Genomic DNA, 18,922 nt, shown 5'->3' with positions numbered 1-18,922 from the left:
TAGATAGATAGATAGATAGATAGATAGATAGATAGATAGATAGATAGATACATACATACATACATACATACATACATAGATGGATGGATGGACAGATAGATGATGGATGGATGGATGGATGGACGGACAGATGGACAGACGGACAGATGAACAGATGGGTAGATGGATGGATGGATGGATGGATGGATGGATGGATGGATGGATGGATAGATAGACAGACAGACAGATGGATGAATGGATGCATGGATGGATAAATAGATAGACAGACAGATGGATGGATACATGGATAGATAGACTGAGAGATGGATAGATAGATATATGGATGAATGGATGGATGGATAGATAGATGTATACGGTATCCCCAATAGGATGAAAATTCCTTGGAGGGAAGGACAGTTTGTTTTTTGTCTTTGTATCCCCAGCACCTAACACAGTGTCTCCATCTATCAACTCCAGGCATTTGCTCTGGCTATCCCCCATACCTAGAATGCTTTCCCTGCTATACTCCCACTACTGACCTCCCTGACTTCCTTTAAATCCCAACTAAAATCCTACCTTCCACAAGAAACCTTCCCCAACACCTCAGTTCTAGAGATTTCCTCTCTTAATTATTTCCTATTTATCTCTTATGTAGCTCATTTTGTATATAATTGTATGTATATTGTCTCTTCCATCAGTTTATAAGCCCCTTGAGGATAGGAAAGTCTTTTGTCTCTTTTTGTATCCCCAGTGCTTAGCACAATGCCTGGTACATGGTGGACACATAATAAATGTTTATTGATTGCTTGATTGACCTCTAGAAAATTCTTAATAACTTTTTTTTAGCTGATTTATATCCATGACCTCTCTCCCAGATCCCTTTTTCTGATTGCCAACATGATCGCCTTCTCCTACAGTCTCATTACCCATGGAAGTTACTTTGCATTCTAATTTTCTGAAACAAGCAGAATTTTCTCAAAATTCTGTTCTGGACAGGCTCAGTGTGGTGAGCCTTTATACCTACATTGAAAGGCTGAAAAGGTGTGAGCAATTTCAAAGACCTATTATGACTATTAAGATTCCTTTCCCTCTTTCATTTTCACTGTATGGTTAAGTACCAGGACCCAAGAACAAGAAGGTAAAGTGTGAAGTGATTCCACTCTTATGGTTGATGCTGGTGAGCCTGGGGCATGAAGCATTCTGGAAGGCTGAAACTCTATGCCCTAATAGTTATACTCTAATATGGAAGATTTTTGTCTCAAATATTTTTATGCTATTTCTTAATCAGAATAAACCTTGTCTTAATTTCAGGGATTAAGGTCAATAGAACTGGACTCTGCTGGTTACCTTCCCTGGTCTTTTGTTGTTTAATTATGGCTCCTTTATACACTCACATACACATATGAACATGTTAAAGAGAAAGAACTCAGATCTAAATGAGCTTCAAGATTTGTAGTCTACCGACATTATCTCATTTGATCCTCATAATAACCCTGTGAATTAAGTGCTATTACTATTCACCATTTTACAGATGAGGAAACTGAGACAAAGAGTTTATTTGTTTTGTTTTTCTTTTGGTGACTTGCCTAGGAGGACATGATTAATGTCTGATGTGGAGTTTGAACCCAAATATTTTTGCCTCCCAAGTTCAGTATTCTAGTCACTAGAATGATTAAGCAGTGCTGTGTCTACATATTCAGTAAAATTCAACAGGCATTTATTAGGAGTTTACTACATGTCAGGCCCTGTGCTTGGCACTAGAGATATAAGCCAAAAAATGAAAGAGATCAGCTCTTCATGGCCCTTCTGTTTTATCACTCCTTATATTCATCTGTTTTATTACTCAGAAGCATAAAGACGTTAAGTGATGGTGGTAATGGTTTTTGTTTGATTTAGAGCTAAAAGAACAAGGTTCAAACCCTGCTTTTGCCACTGAATAACTGTAGGGTGACTGGGAAGTAATTAAATTTACCTCTTTGACCTTCATTCTCCTTATATTTAAAAATTAGGGGTGTTATACCAAAAAGAATATCTAAACTCCTTTTTCCAAGAGGGGCATCTTGTGTTGGAAGGAATGATGGATTTGGAAGTAAAGGACACAGGTCCAAAATTGCACTTATTGTTCGTCTTACCTAAGTCTCAAGAGGAAGCTTGTGTGTCCTCAGTTTCCTCCATTATAAAAGGAAAATGGTGGGCTCAGTTATCTCCAGATTCCCTTTCAGCTCTGATTCCATGATCCTCTGAGCAAGGAACTTCGGTATGGAGTCAGGTCCCTTTGAGGTATGGATAGGTGATTCTCAGTCTGATCAATTTCATGACCTCAATCTGCTTCTCATGGCTCCTAGCACACATTTCTCCTTAAAACCTACCATAAAATACTCCCATCTCCCTTTTCTATGTATTGTCAACCAATAGTGAATAAGCATTTATTAAGCCCCTGCTATGTACTGTATATTGTGCTAAGCAATGAAGTATAAGGGCTGACTTAGATGTTCACAGTTACTTTGGGAAATGCTATGATGTTCAAATACTAGATTATTTGCACAGGGTTAGAAAAGAAGAAAATACAATAGCTGGAGATTCCTTTTGCTTTAAAATAAAAAGAAATGTATACGATAATTTTATTATATATATTTATATTTAAAAGGAATAGCAAGTTGTACATAATAGATTGGCAGTTTCATGTGCAATCATCTTTTTTTATTATACTATGTTATAGAAATTCTTGTTTTATTCCACAAATTAAAAATAAAATAAAAATTTTAACAACATTTTTAACAGCCCTTAAATTCTATCTTTGAACTACTCAGGGTTTAATACAAATAATAACTTCCCATGTAAGAGGGTATCTGTTAGCTCTCTTTACTGAAGAGGAATAATTTTAAACAGAAGCCTTTTATATACAATTTATCCTTTCTGTATGATTTAGTTTAAACAATTTTCCCCTGTTATCCCTACAGGACTACTTTGGAACAGAGTTTTAAAGAGTTAGGAAGTTAATAGTTTTGAAAGTATAACTTTTTTTTTTAACAGTGGAAACAAGACATTTCCTGAAAACTTCTGACTTGTCTTTGTACTACCTGATATTTACTGTTCATTTCCTTTATATACATTTGTGATTGGTTGAGGGAGTGGAATATTAATTTTAAGCTAAAGATACCTGTGAGGGATAAATTTCTCTCAGATTAAAAAGATAATAGACCCTTTTGGGTTTTACTCTTTTGGCCTTGATCTCTGAACTAAATAAATGAAAAAATTTCTCAAAGTTAAATTCTTAATTTATTAAAGCAATAGACTGTCCCTCAGGAGAGGTGATAAGGTCTTGTTCTGTCAAGCTAAGAGCAAGGGTTACTTGAAATACGCAATTGGACCAAGGAAACAAACAAATTTCTCAGACGGAGGAAGTTGTAAACAGCAGCCTTCCACCTTCCACAGGGGAAGTCAGAAGCACTTCCCTCCACTACAGGGTCATGATGAACCAATCCCAGACATTCCAATTTAAAGTGATAATTGAATGAAGAAGCTGATCATACCCACTTATCAGCAGATCAGTTATAGGGAAAACATTTTCATCTTGCTTTTAATTTGAAAAAATAATGGAATAAAAGTTGGAGAAATACACCAATTCTAGGTTCTTTTCATATAAAATAAAGCACATGGAATTCCTTCATTGATTCAATGAGCAGTTATTAATTACTTATCATTCCAGGAATCATAGGGTTGAAAGATAAAAAACAAAACTACTGCTGCCATATTTGGGGGAATAGTAAGTAGGCCAATTTTGCCATAATGCATATTCTGACATTGGCCTACTCAGAGCCTTATGCAAAAAATTCCCCGTATCATGGTCTTATAAGGTCCCTTCCAACTTGTAACTAACGTTCTCAGAATCAATGGAGGCAGTAACTTAATGGGGGTTAGAAAAAGAATGTTACCACTTTAATTTTGGCTTCTTTTTTTCAATCTTTTCTTTTTCCCTATAATAGTCCTGGGAGGGTTAGTTCATAAGAAGAAATACAAATTCCAAAATAATGAGGAAAATTTGCCACATATTAGTGGCAAATTTGTATGCGGAGAATTCCTAAGGAAATTTCTTATTCTATTCATAGGATTTTTCAAAATAGGAATTAGCATTACCTATGGAACTATATTCAGGACTGACTGTCAATGTACCTGATTTTAAATATGTATGACAGAGCTTCTTTTTCCACGGTGCTGCATACTGGGATGAACACTTGACTACAGATCAGGAAAGATAGGTTCTAGCATTGACTGTGTCACTAAATGCTGTACTAAGTGGCTTGAACTTTTTTTTGGATTTCATTGTTATGAACTAAAAAAAAATGAGTATGGTGTTGGTGTCCCTGATAACTAAAGTACCTTTTAGCTTAAAAGTTAAATCATCTTATCATCTTTCCCATATTCTTCAACTGCAACTTTTTACAGTGCTCATTTTATGCCTTTGGACTTTCTTTGTTTTGGTTTGGTGTTTTTTTTTTTTATTATGTATTTTAAGACAATGATAGCAATGTGAAGCCTAATCTTTCTATAATACCTAGTCCAATAGAATGGAAGAAGCAATTTACTTAGCATGCCATTATTACTAAAAAGATGACTTATAGACACTTGCTTGAATTTCAGAAATCTCAATCATACAGTCAATAAATACTTGTTGAACACCTACTAAGTGGTTATAACTATGCTAGGACACTAGGGTACAAAGACAAGATGTGGAATAATTTCCCCTGCTCTTAAGGAGCTTGTATTCTATCGAGGGAGGTAATTTGTGCATATATCAGCATATACACAATGAACAAGAGATAAGATAAGTACAAGATAGGGAGGGAGAGCACTAGCATTTGGTGGGGGGGGGGGATTAAAGAGCTCTGTCTTATACCCTCTTCTCCATTTCATATCAGATGTTTTCCTCCTCTTCCTTCACCCCTAACTCATATAAAGAAATGTTTCTTCCCCTTGCTAAGGCAAACCTCCCTACAGGAACAAGTGATCCCATTTCATTTTGTCTTCTTCGGGAGACTGTGCCCTAGATCATACTCCCTTTTTCACTAATCTTCAAGTTCTAATATAAATGCGTATTGATTTGACTTGACTTGGATGTAGTACTCAAGCTAGCTCACAAAAGAAGGAAGGCATTAGAGTCCACTTTGGACATTGGGGACAGCCAGTTCAAAGGCACAGACATGGAAGATGGAGTGCATGGAACATCAAAATACCAGTTTGACTGGATCGTCGAGTGGGAAAAATTAATAGATATTTGGTAACTTTAAAGAAAGTTGTTTCATTTGATGATTGAAAATAGAAGTCAGATCATAAATGTTTGAAGGTTGAGAGAAGAGAGGAAATGAGCCGAGAGAAACTTGTTCTAGGAGACTGGACTAAAAAGGGAAATGATATATCAGTGATAACTTATGTGCAGTTGATAAGTTTGATGATCTGGGTTGGGACAAATTACACTTCTATGGTCCTCATTTCTCCTTCTGTAACATGAAGGGCTTGGAAAAAATAGCCTTTAACGTCCAGCTCTAAATCTATGATGCTATAACTTCTCAAAGTCTTTACTGTGCCCAGACAGGTGTTCTAGGAAATTGTCCAATAGGATCCATTTCCACTCTAAATCTATGGTCCTGTGGTTTTATTTATGGAGACCACTGGGTAGCAAACTGGATAGAGTGCTAGGCCTGGAGTCAAGAAGACCTGAGTTCAAATCCAGTCTCATATTTACATGTTACTAGCTATGTGACCCTGGGCAGCTTCTATTTACTTCAGTTTCCCTTACTCTAAAATAGGGGTAATAATGACATGTACCTTCCAGAGTTCTTGTGAGGATCAAATAAGATAATATTTGTAAAGTACTTAGCATAGGACCTTGCATATGGTAGGTACTTAACAAATGCTTCCTTCCTTCCTTCCTTCCTTCCTTCCTTCCTTCCTTCCTTCCTTCCTTCCTTCCTTCCTTCCTTCCTTCCTCCCTTCTTTCCATCCTTCCTTCTTTCCTTCCTTCCTTTCTTCTTTCCACTTGAGGTATAAAAAGAATTGGAATAATAGTAATGCTTATATGCCCTCCCTTCTATGGCTGGAAAGGGTTTCCCCGCCACTATCCTCCTCAGGTGACGTGGACTGTATCCTTTTCGTGTTCTCATGGAGAACGTTGCTCTTTCAGGATAATCTCACACTTGATGATGCAGAGCCTACTTACAAACCCCACCTTGTGAGCATCAGTCTAACACCTGAATGACTATCTACCCAAGTTCTGGGAATTAACCCCTTCTACTCAGCCAGGCCGGGATCCAGAATGCCTAGAATAGAATATGCGAGAGACCATACAATGGGTTTCATAGGCTTGTTTATATAAACAGTTATTACTAATTAAGGAGTGAGGAGTAGGTAGTTTTCCTCATCCCTCTCCATGCTTTAGCCCAGAGGTGGGGAAGGGGCAGCCTCAAGGCCACATGTGGCCTTCTAGGTCCTTGGGTGCGGCCTTTTGATTGAGTCTGTGTTTTATAGAACAAATCCTTTTATTAAAGGGATTTATTCTGTGAAGTTTGGATTCAAAAGGCTGAACTTGAGGGCCTAGAAGGTCACATGTATCCTTGAGGCCACAGTTTCCCCACCCCTGCTCTAGCTAATTTGGCTTGAAGACTTGTTCATTGATGTATCCGTATGGGTTAAAGCCAGTATGCAGTTTCAACAGCCAGTTCACAAAAGGGGACTGGCTCTATTTTACTTGAGCTGCCATCTACTCAAGTGTCTGCTCTAAACTATGGAAGCAGTCAATTCAAGAAAACTTCATTAAACTTGTTCTTTGAAGATCACTATGGTGATATTCAGGGAGATGTACAATTTAGATGAGTCATGCTCTCTGTCCTTCTGGAGCTGAATAATCCAGTAGGCAGGGTTTGGCATATACAAAGAAATATGCAATCCCAAATGGTAGATTTTAAGTGCATATATGATGAATGAAAGTCAGCATGACACGGTGGGTAGAGTGTTATTAATTAATAAATATTTATTAAGTGCCTACTATTTGCCAAGTACTGAAGAATAATTTTTTTTTTTTTTTGCTTTTTGCAGGTGGGGAGAGCAGAGCAATTGAGATTAAGTGACTTGCCCAAGGTCACATGGCTAGTAAGTGTTAAGTGTCTGGGGGGGGGGGGGTTTAAATTCAGGTCCTCCTGACTCCAGGACCAGTGCTCTACACACTGCACCACCTAGCTGTCCTAGGAATAATAATTTTTTTTTAAAAAAGTATGCAAAAGACAGTCCCAACTTTCAAGGAGTTTACAATGTAACGGAGGAGAAAAATATGCAAATAAATATATGCAGTGCAAGTTAGGAACAAGTTAAATAGGAAATAATAAACAGGGAAGGCAATGGAATTAAAAGAAGTTGGGAAAGTTTTTGTGAAAGGTGTGATTTTAGAGTTCTAGACATGAGTCAGGAAGACCTCATTTTAAAACCCCTTTCTGGGACTTATTAGCTGATTAAGGTCAAGCCACTGAACCTCTCACCATCAGTTTCTTCATCTAGAAAATGAGGAAGGTCAGTGAGCCAGATGGCCTCTGAAGTCCATTCTAGCTCTTAATCTGTCATTTATTGATGATTCAGGTACCTCATACCTGGAGTGCACTTTCCCCTCACTTCTCCCTCTTAGGATCTTCACTTTATAGTGTTTCCCTGCCAAAAAAGACTTCATATTCATTTTGTAGATATTTATATGTCTACATATTGTTATGTCTGAGCATCCCTAGAACCTAATGCAACTACTGGCAGATAGTAGGCACCAGAAAATAATATGTTGGTTGATTGATAGGAAAAGAGTAGACAACATTGTTATGTGACACACTAGGGAGGAAAGGCCATTACTGATCAGAAAAGGCATCCTGAAAGAAGAGGCTAAAAGATAAATAGAAATTCAAAAGGGAGAGGGAATAAGGACATTCTAGGTACTGGGGCTAGCATGAGCAAAGTCACAGAAGTAAGATTGTGGCTTCTGGTCATGGAGTTAAGTGATTTGACTGGAGGAAAAAGGTTTTAATTGTTTCTAAGGAGTGGGTACTCAAAAAAGAGGGAGGATCAGAAAAGAAGAAGGGTTCCCATGGCAGAATCCCTCCCCACTGAACTGGTAGCAGAAATCAGGCAGAGTACCTTTTCAGTGAAATGACACCATGCCTTCTCTTTTCTTTGAAGCACCTAGGAAAAATAGAACTCGGGAGGTGTTCCATAAATGTTTATTGGATGAATGAATGAATATGAATGTTCATCCACTTACACTTCTTTACCTACATTGAGTTCAGAAAAAGGATAATGTAGAGCATAATGTAGTCCAGTTAATCAAGCTGACATAAGGAAGCATACTCTGTAGGGGATTAATTGAGTTATCTGTCTCATCTAGAAAGAAAAACACATAAATAAAATGATCCCCTTGTGGAAAATTGAAAATCCCCATTGGATTGTAATGGAAGAAGTTAGAGAGGATTTGGTTGAGTTTGTCGAAGAGACTGGGTTAAAAAAAAATTCCTTCTTTTTTACCATCCAATAACCTGGGAACTAGAGGTCCCTCCATTAAATAAATGGATTTTTAAAATTCTTTGACATTTTACTGTCAAGCTGTGAAAATCACTGGCTCAGGTATTAACAGAATCAAATATTATGGTTGTATTTAAAAATAGGCAGTGGGATACCTTAGTGAACAGTAAGTCCCCTTTTCCCTCCTTCCACTTTTTTTTTTTTGAAGACAATATATGGGCAAACTCATGAGGCAGGGTATTAAAAACTTATCATTTATGGTCACCTCCCACATGCATTATAGACTATGAATGTGCTCTCTGGGGGTATTTCTCTCCATCTCCTTCCTGAGCCATTGGTCACTGCCTCAGCTCACAGGCTGGTCATGATGGATCCAATCTGGAATGATAAATGAGGGGAAATAGAAAATGATAAACATTGTGCTCCAAAACCTGAATCTGCCAGAGCTGCTGTTATAAGAAAATAACCACAGGCTTCCTAATTACTTTACAACTTCAGGGACACCTGCCAATTATAATTAAAGAATCAAAGTCTGAATATTCTATAAATCTCAATAAGCAACTAAGGAAAACAGAAGTCAGCAGGAAATAGAAGTTACAGTCTTTCCCAAGAGTTCAATGAAATCCTTCTGTCCGGGCCACTTAATATTATGTACAAACCATAAATCCATAACAAGTATATTACCTGGTGTAAAAAAGCAATATCTCTTTGTCAACATATATTTTAATTCACAGTGTCAGAGATGAGCTATATTTTAGAATGAATTATTAGCCCAGAAAAAAGGAGTTTCTATCTAATTCCCCTCACTGTACCTTCCAGGGTGGTTTCTTTAAAAACTTGCTATCCTGAGGCAAAATCATAGGTATCTAACTGCATTCCAAATTTCTTTTGTGGGTCTTTATGTTCACAATAAGGAGAGGAATGTCTTTCCTCCCCATTTTGTTTACTCTCTTTTTATTTAAAAGCAAAGAGCTATTCCACATTTATTGAAGATATTCTCTTTTTATCATTTTTAACAGAAAGAAGGTGTATTACTACATTGTGGTGGAGGTTTCCAAGCTTTTTTGGTCTGATCAGTCACAGTGGGACACGCTATACCTTAACCTCAACATAGTGATGTCATTTTGGTCCTCTTTAAGAATGAAGGACAGGGGCAGCCAGGTGGCTTAGCGAGTAAGAGCACCGGCTCCAGTGTCAGGATGACGTGGAGATCGAATCCCGGGCTCGGACACCCAGCACCACACCCAGAAATAACTGGCCATGTAACCTTGAGCAAGTTACTTAACCCCGATTGCTTAAAAAAAAAAAAAAAGAATGAAGGACAGTAACCAACCAGCTGTTGCGTTGGCTTATGAAAGGTAGATCTTCAAATGCCTCCTCATCTTCCTTTGGATCAGGTCCCACCACATATTTCCTCTCACCTGCTGCTGGCTCAGAGTTCCCAAAATCCCAAGATTATTTTCTCCCCAATCCTCAGTGACCCTTCTAGCCCAACTCAACCATGAATAAAAATGCAGAATACCTCTACATCATACCCTCCAACTTGCTATTCTTTCTTTGTTTGAGGAATGCTAGGGAAAGGGAACCTACTACCTCCAAAGACAGTCCATTCTGTTTCTGGATAGCACCAATTATTAGGAAGTTGTGTGGGTCTTTTGTTCTTTTCTTTCTTTCTTCTTTATGACACTGAACCAAAATTAGCTTCTGTTCAACTTATTCCCACTGCGTGTAGTGCTGCCTTTGTGACCAAGGGGAAACAGTTTCTTGCGTCACTATTTCAAATACTTGAAGATAGCTACCATGTAACCCCTTGGTCCTCTCTTCTCCAGGCCAGACATTTCTACCTCCTTGGTTTCATTTCATCCTGAGGCCCAAATGTAAGAAACCTCTGGAATCTTATGTTAGAATTAGATTCAGTGTGTAATTGTGCCTAGAATATGGGCATGTTCTGAGGGAACAATAGGAACAGGGCAAAGTAAATACTTCCTCAAGGTGTGCTGGCACACATAACCTAATTTCTATGCACTTCCATGGTTGAGTTTGTGCAACTGTGGTTACTGATACCCTTCATTGATGGTCCTAATTTCCCCTTCCTAGATTCCTAACTTGTTTATTGACAACTTCTGGCAAGCCTATTTGCCTGGATTCCCAAGCTCCTTTGCATCCACAAATCTCTCTGCAGCAACCTGGCTCCTGAATCTTGGCATCTGCCTTGTGCACTTTGCTCTGCTCACCCCATCCTAGTGTGACAAGTATATTTACCCTACTTTCCAGGTACTTTCTAAATAACATACTATCAAGATACTTAGCAGTATAGGATACAGAGCTAGATACTGCCTTATAAAACCTCTAGCTGTAATTGATAGTGCATAGGAGATAGAGTCAGGAAAGCCTGAGCTCAAATCCAGCCCTAGAAACTTGACCATTTTTTTTTGACTGTGAACTAATCACTTAAAAATCTCTGAGCCCCAGTTTCTTCATCTATAAAATGGGGGGGGGGGAATAACAGAGCACATAATTCACAAGGTTATTATGAGAATCAGATAAAATAGAGCATATAAAGTACTTTGTAAACCTTTAAGCTCTGTATAAATGTGATGCCTTGTTTAACTTCCTTTACCGGCAGGTGATTCTCACCCTCAGTTCTGGGTAGGCTGTAATGTTGGTGAAATACTACAGAAACCCAAACATCAAATGGAATCCAATGAGATAAGGCCTTCTAGGTTAACATCCTCATTTTAAAGATAAGGAAACTGAGGCCAGGGGATAATAATTGATTTGGTTGAGGTCCTGTAGATGACAGAGGTAGGATGTGAGCTCTAGTACTCTGACTTCTAATCCTGTACTTTTTTTGTGGTGCCATTCTGCTCTAAAACTAATAAAGATGCCTTGGTATGATGGAATTGTTTTATTTTCTATGTTGCAGTTAGGAAAGAATTATAAAAATGATTGTGTCAAGGAATCCAAATGAGGGGGTCACCTTCATTTATAGAACGAAGGAAAATGAAGTGGAGCGATCGTCATCAAATCCAACAGCAAATTGGGGCAAAGCTAGGATTCACGTTCAGGGGTCACTTGGCTCCGGATTCAGTGTTCTCCCATGGTACCTTCCATCCTCTAGAGTTTTCAAATAAAATGATGAGAATAATGATAATAATAATAATTTTTTTACTCCTTGACATTGCCTTTCCTAGTCCAACAAGTGCAACTTTAAAAAACATGTAAAATAGCTCTACCATAATTGTGGAATCTTGTTAATTTTATATCAAAATGGCACAGTATAGAAAGAAATGGATTTGCAACCAGAATCCCTGAATTCAAATCTCACTTCTGTCACTTAATGTGTGTGATCTTGGATGCCTCAGTTTCCTTGTCTCTAAAATGAGAAAGCTAGACTAGATGGCCTCTGAGTTCCTTTCCAACTGTAAATCTATGTGACCCTCTGGCTGGAGGCCTGTGTTTCTATAATATTTCAGGAACAGAGGCATGCAGTGGGAATGATTAGGGTTCACCATGCTACAGAAAAGTGATATGGAAAGGAAGTTACAAAAGAAATACATGATCAAGAAAGAAGACAAAAAGTTTATGAGGTGAGTGAGGGGCAAATAATGTACATCCCTTTCAGATAATATACAATAATGGACAGTTCTTCCCAATAGCGACAAATGTGATAATAACAACATTTATATGGTGCTTTCTATGTACCAGGAATTATGTTAAGTGTTTTACAATAATTATCTCATTTGATCTTCATTACAACCCTGGAAAGGAGGTGCTATCATTTATCCCCATTTTACAGAAAAGGAAACTGATGCAAACAGCTTAAGTGACTTGCACCGGGTCACATAGCTGGTAAATGTCTGAGTTCTATTTTGAACTGAGGTCTTCTTAAATCCAGACCTAGCATTCTATCCACTACACCATCTAGGTGTCCAGATAATGTATAAAACATGGTATATGGACACATGGTGAAGTTATGGGAACACAGAGGAGACAATCCCATGGATGAGAAGACTGTGATATGAAATTGTCCTAGAGACTCCCCAAATTGATATGCTCATGGGTTCATTTTTAATCAATTGTCATAAATATGTTCTTCAACAAAAACTCAGTTGTCAATTTAATCTAATTAGGAGTTTATCTTTCTTGACATTTGAATTGAGCAAGGAAATAACTACCAGAAATAGCAATGGCAGGATAAACCAGTAAATAATTTCAAATTTAAGCTACCTTCTGTAGCCACTGGAAACTGCCCAGGGGGAAAAAATAACTTACATTGGCAGTGGTAATATAGGACTCTTATGTGATGCATTAAATGTTATGAATGAACAAGGAAAACAAAAAATTATGTTCGTATAGAATAAATACTCAGTGAGACAAAAATGACACCCTTTGTTGGTTAGTGAGATCAAAGAGACGTATACATTTGGTAGGAAGACATACAGATTACTCTTTTGAAAAGTACTAGATTTATATGGAGATGCAGTCTGGAGTGGCGGATAACCTCAGAACCAGGAAGATCTAGGTTCAGTCCCCACTTCTGATGCACACTGGTTATATGACTGGAAAAGTCACCCAGTCTCTCAATTATCTTGACAAGTCTATCAGACAATAAGTTGATGAGAATATGGTGACCTGATTTAGCAGAAGAAGTTTCCTCAGATGGAAGTACCCTGTACTAATGAAATTACAGGTCCAGGCCTTACCCTCAGCAATTCTGACCTAAAATACCTGTAGATTTTGTAATTTTGTTTTGGATGATTATCTTATGTTTTTGGTAAATATATTAGGTAGCAAATTCCAATGCTGATCATAGCGTGGTGATCCTGAGTTTTCTGCATTTATAACAATGGCATGCAAGTTCCCACAGTTAATACCAAGTTAGAAGACTTAAAATACAATTCAGGAAAAAGATTCCACATCTTTCATCTGAAAGCCAGACTGGTGGATGAAGATGGTCAAAGGACAAATACCTGGGGAGGAGTCAGAATGTAAAATCTTCTAAGATATGAGGGATTGGGGTAGGACTGTTATCTGTACTGTATGCACGCATGTGTACAAATATAAAAATGTTTATGTATATATTGTATATACATGCATAGATGGAAACATGTATGCCCTGTTTTATATATAAATATATGTGTACATATGTATGTATGTGCATGTGTAGACAAATATATGTGCATGTGTACATGTATCCATATAAGGTTAGTAGACAGTCGTTCTGTATCCTAGAGAAGCATCACATGGGTCCCCAAAGGATCACAGACAGTGTTCTTCATCCATGACATCTAGTTGAAGGGAGGGAAATTTAGCCTTCAGGTCAAAGAAGGAAAATTTCTTAGGCATCACTAGCTTTCCATATTACCTCATAAGTAAGCCCAAGTTTGAGTGTTTGAAGGCTCATCCTTCTGTCTAGAGAAGGAGAATGTTCTTTCTGATCAAAGTACTTTAGAGAGAAAAGATTGACTGCCCACACCACGAAGCAAGAGACCAAGGCCATAACATGCAGGAACAAGAAGATGGACCTAAAAATTGTCACCATCAGTTGCTGTTACGGTGAGTTATACAAATAGTATTGGGAGAGAGTTGCCTGTCTAGAACCTCCGAAGTATGCATTCTCTTCTAAATGGAGTCCAAACAACAGGTGGCACTACAAGCCTGTCTAGGACCGTACTAGAATAAGAAATTTGCTGAAATGTCCCATTATTGCACCATTTGCAGTCTCAGATTCAACTTTGTTCTGAGGAGAGTTCCAACCATGAGGTAGACTTGAGTATGGGGTACTCTAGGAGTATGAAAAAAAAGTTTTGATCAGGGAGAGAAGAAAATTGTGTCATTGTTAATGAACTCTACACGTTTTTCTGCATTTTTCTAGGCTTCTGAAAATCTTCTGTATCTTTTCATTTTCTATAGGATGAAATTAAGACTGAATATATTTATATGTCTTCCTCAGAGGTTATATAGGAACTAAGAGACTCCTTTTTTGCCACTGTGTGTGGAAACCTAGAATCAAGAGATATTTGGACATTTCCTAGAGTAAAATCTCTGTGGGGACAATAACAAAAGCATACCAGGAGTCATCTATCCCAATGCCCTCACTTCACAAAGGAAGAAACAATGTTCAGAGAAGTTAAGTGACTTAATCACAGTCCTTCAGTATTTAGTGACCTAGCCAAAAATGAAACCCAGGTCCTGTGCCCCAAACGAAATTAGAAACTTTCTCTGTTACAGTATGTGTATGGCTAGATAGTAGATAGCATATGTAAAAAAAGAAAATTACCAAAGTGCTATGGTATTGTAAATAGGTGAAGTTCATTTTTGTGGTTGGAAAATATAAGAAAAACAATTAGTGCCCATCAATTCAGGGGTGGTGGAACAAATTGTCACAAGTGAAATGTTCTGAAATATTATCATACTACAAGAAACAATTAGTGAAAGACTTCTAACACGAGGAGACTTGTATAAACAGATACAGAGCAAAGTAAGCAGAATCAAAGGATGGTATACACAATGACAACAGTAACAGAAATGAAAATAACATTAAAAAGACCCATCAAATTCTTATGCTATAACCAGTCTTCATTCTGCGGAATAGGGGATGATTCCTAAAAGGGTGGTCAGGGATTGGGGGCAATGAGGACGCTGATGTAGAACGCTGAATATGTTGACAGGCACAATCAATTCATTTGCTTAGGTTTACGTGAGAAGGGGATAAAATATGGCCATATGTATATACAAATGGCCCTGATGTAAAACACCAAAGGCATAAAATAAAACTTTTAACAAAATACGTGGAATGAGAGAAGTATAAGAATTGTCGACCAAAGTACAAGGGAGTTAGGAGAATACTCACCTCAATTAAGGAAAGGAACACAGATAAGAACGACAGGCGAGGAGAGAGAGCAGATGCCCTTCTTTCCTATTCCTTCAATAAGAAGAAACATAAGATCATGACAGTTTGTGATCCTCAGCGCATAAACAAGCCAACAAATGAACAAATAAAGGAAATGAAAAAGGGAAAAAATAACTTGTCGATTCTCTGACTACATGCGGTCACCACATCCTCATATGTATCCCACGCCAGTGACAAAGATTAGGTGATCCCCCTGTGGCTCAGGAGATTTTTAGGGTAAATTGAGTGATGGCTGCTTAACTCAGTAGAACAAAGCCCTTTTATTACATGATATCACTAGGCTTTTATGGTGAGCTTTACGAGACCTCCGGTGGTGATTTACAATTACTCTGTGTCACCACCGGGGCACCAGCGTTGCCTTGTTTGGGCTATTAAAGTAACTGCCTCCCGTGCCAATTTGCGAACTGAGACAATGCACAAAGCACCAGGGCTTGGTGCTGTAAAAATAGATGCTCGAGATAATTGGGCAAGGTGGTGTCATGTCACTGGTGTGCAGTTCATTAATTAACTGCTTGAAACTGCTATAAAATAATAGCCATGTCATCAGGATGAAAGTACGGAAAGTGCAAAGAAAATAAAACTAGTAAGGAAGAAGGCCACAGAAGTAGCTCTTATTAAGAAAACTCAAGTGTTTCTTTCCATTTTAGTATCCATTCTTCTTTCCCTGTACTTACAAACTTGGACTTCAGCTTTAGTTGTTGTGCTCGTTAATATTTATTAGCTCTTAGACATTGGATTCCATTTATAAAAGATTCAGACTTTGGATTTTGATGGATTCTTTGTTGAAAACCCAGGATGCATTGCTAGCTACTTCAATAACAGAACCTCCTGATTCCTTAGCCCATCGTGTAATTAATAATAATGATAATAACTCACATTGATATAGAAATTTAAGTTTCCCAAAGCACACTTTCATATATACCTTACCTCATTTGATCTTGTACAACCACCATATAAAGTAGGTCTTATTATTATCCCCATTTTATAGATGAGGGTATTGAAAATCTAAATTGTGCTTTGCCCAGAGTCATGTATCTAATAAGTTTTTGTGGCGGAATTCTAGGACAGACTTTCTTGACTCCAAGACCAGAACTCCATTCATGACATTGTGATGCTATAAGACTCACATTAAAGTTATATCACAAATGCCCTTTTCTGTTTTCAAATTTCAGCAGCAGCTTGATTCTTGGCAGACTCAGCAATGGATTAAGTAAATTTCAGGCCCCTAAACCAGTTGCCTGGCAGCTCACATCTAAACAAAGTTGCAGAACTGAATGTCAAAATGTGATCGACTGAAAGCTCCCAAATAAAAACTCTGGGGGTACTGAGCAAATAAGCATTTTTCCCTCTGGCTGTCAATTCCTACCTGCAATGACCTTACCCTCAAATGCTATGAGATATATTCAGCAACTTCAAAACTCAATTTGGGGAACTGAGTCTGGGATGTTACAGATGAAAAGAGGGTGCCACAGTTTTATATACCTTGCAATAAGCAGAGGAAACATTAAAAAAAAATAACAAATCTAAGTGTGTGGTGAAAATTCTTAAGCCAACTTATTGATGGGGATACCTTTGATTTTTAATAAAGAAAAGGTCCCATCACAAAGATAATTTTCTCAGAATTGCCATTCTTGCATGCTCAAAGCAATCTAATCCCCTTTATCTGCACAGTTAAGTAAAGAGGACCATGCTGAACAGGGTAACCATTGACTCCAAAGATCCCTAATGAGGTCCAAGGTTCCCCCAGTTATTGTTCAAGTGCTCTGACAGGTGAAATATGTCCCTGTCAGTGCATTCTGCATCTGACATTTCTCATATTTGATCTGCTAATGGTTATTGCCTATTCTGCTGCTTGTAAAGGTCAGATTCATAAAAAAAGGTTAAGTCACCTCCATGTGAGCCCTCCCTTGGAAACCTTGCTCCAACCAGGGTTCCCTGCAAGCCCTAATAATAAAGTACCTGGTTAAAGACACATAGGTATGGTATGATATGCCCTATAGGTTCAGAATCTGTAAGTTCTAAGGAGTTAGAAAATGAATTGTAATAAAAAAAAATAGGGGAAAGAAGCTTAGAAAGAAATTCTGGATTAAAATTCCAGCTTCCCCACTAACTATAGATGCAACCGTAACCAAAATCTCCAGCTCAGATATGGAAGCCTTCTCATGCTAGAGACATTTCCAAACCTTAAAGCCTATTCCATGATTGAGGAAGGGACTAGCAACTTGGAGAGAAAAAGAAAGGCCTCCTGTAGAAGGTAACAATTAAGCTGAATTTTGAGTGAAACTCAGGATTCTAAGAGGCAGCGGGGTGAGGAGGAAGAACATTCCAGGATGGGGGCCAGGCAGGGGAAAAGTTATACAAGCGACTGACCTGGATATGAATTCCTGACTCCAAAACCTAGTAGTCATTCTACTCTCACACCTTGTTATAAAGAGTCACAAGAGAAGGCATTCAGACCAGCTTTATGTGGTGTATTCAAGATCTTCAAGATGTATTCAATTAGCGTAAAATATACACTAATATGAATTTTGTATACTTTTGCATCACATGGGAGGACAAAGAAAACAGTTTCTAATATGTCATAACAGCTCAAGAGAGAAATACACAGCAACTCAGTTATTAGTATTATTTTTTGCTGGAAATAAAAAGATCCTGTCATCTCCAAAGCTTCTAAAAACAAGAATGGAAGTCTCCAAACAGTATTCATGACCTCTTCAGAAAGTTTTCCTAACATGAGTTGCATATACTTCATGAGAAAATAATAGTGCTTGAGGAGGAGACTCTCAGTTGGAAAATTCTTTACTAACTATTCTATAGAAGCTTTTGGAAATATTACTTGTTTTTGAGAAGTGGGGTTTGAGATAGATATTTCGGAAGTTGTTATAACAATAGGAATATTTCAGGTCTGCTCATCTCTCTGTTTTGACATCTCAGTCCTTTTTACTTTTCAACAGGCTGCACAGGAACCTAATATGGAAGTGAATTTAAAGTTCATTAGCCATTTTAGAGGGAATAGGGTAGCCTAATATCCTTGGGTTCAGAAGAGAACTGTTTTGGAACTGGACACGTCAGCTCCCAGAATGAATCAATTTCACTGAGTAAAACTGGATGCAGAATAGTGAATACTTCTGATGAAGCCAGTGTTCCAAGTTTATGTGAAAGAGGAATATGGATGGCTGTCAAGTGTGTAGCTAAAGGGTCTATAAGGAAGTGATGTCTGGGAATTATATAGGCAAACGAGGCATGGGGAGGAGAGAAAGTTGAGTACCCAGAGTAAGAAGGGAACAAGCCAGCTATGGAATTAAAAAAGACAAGTTCTTCAGCTCTCTCAGTTTTAGTTTCCTCCATCTGTAAAATGAAGACGATAACAGCAATAGTTAAAAAGTGCCCTTGTGAGGATAACACACGTACAATGAGATAATATGTACATGCTTTACAAACTTTTAGGGTACTATATAAGATGTCCCAAAAGCTATTGAC

Source organism: Petaurus breviceps, unplaced genomic scaffold, assembly GCF_028583685.1.
Source record: "Petaurus breviceps papuanus isolate PSGF00001 unplaced genomic scaffold, PetGlider_PUasm1.0 220, whole genome shotgun sequence".
In the NCBI taxonomy this organism is placed as follows: domain Eukaryota; kingdom Metazoa; phylum Chordata; class Mammalia; order Diprotodontia; family Petauridae; genus Petaurus; species Petaurus breviceps.
The sequence above is the reverse complement of the archived record's forward strand: the minus strand, read 5'-3'. Positions refer to the sequence as shown.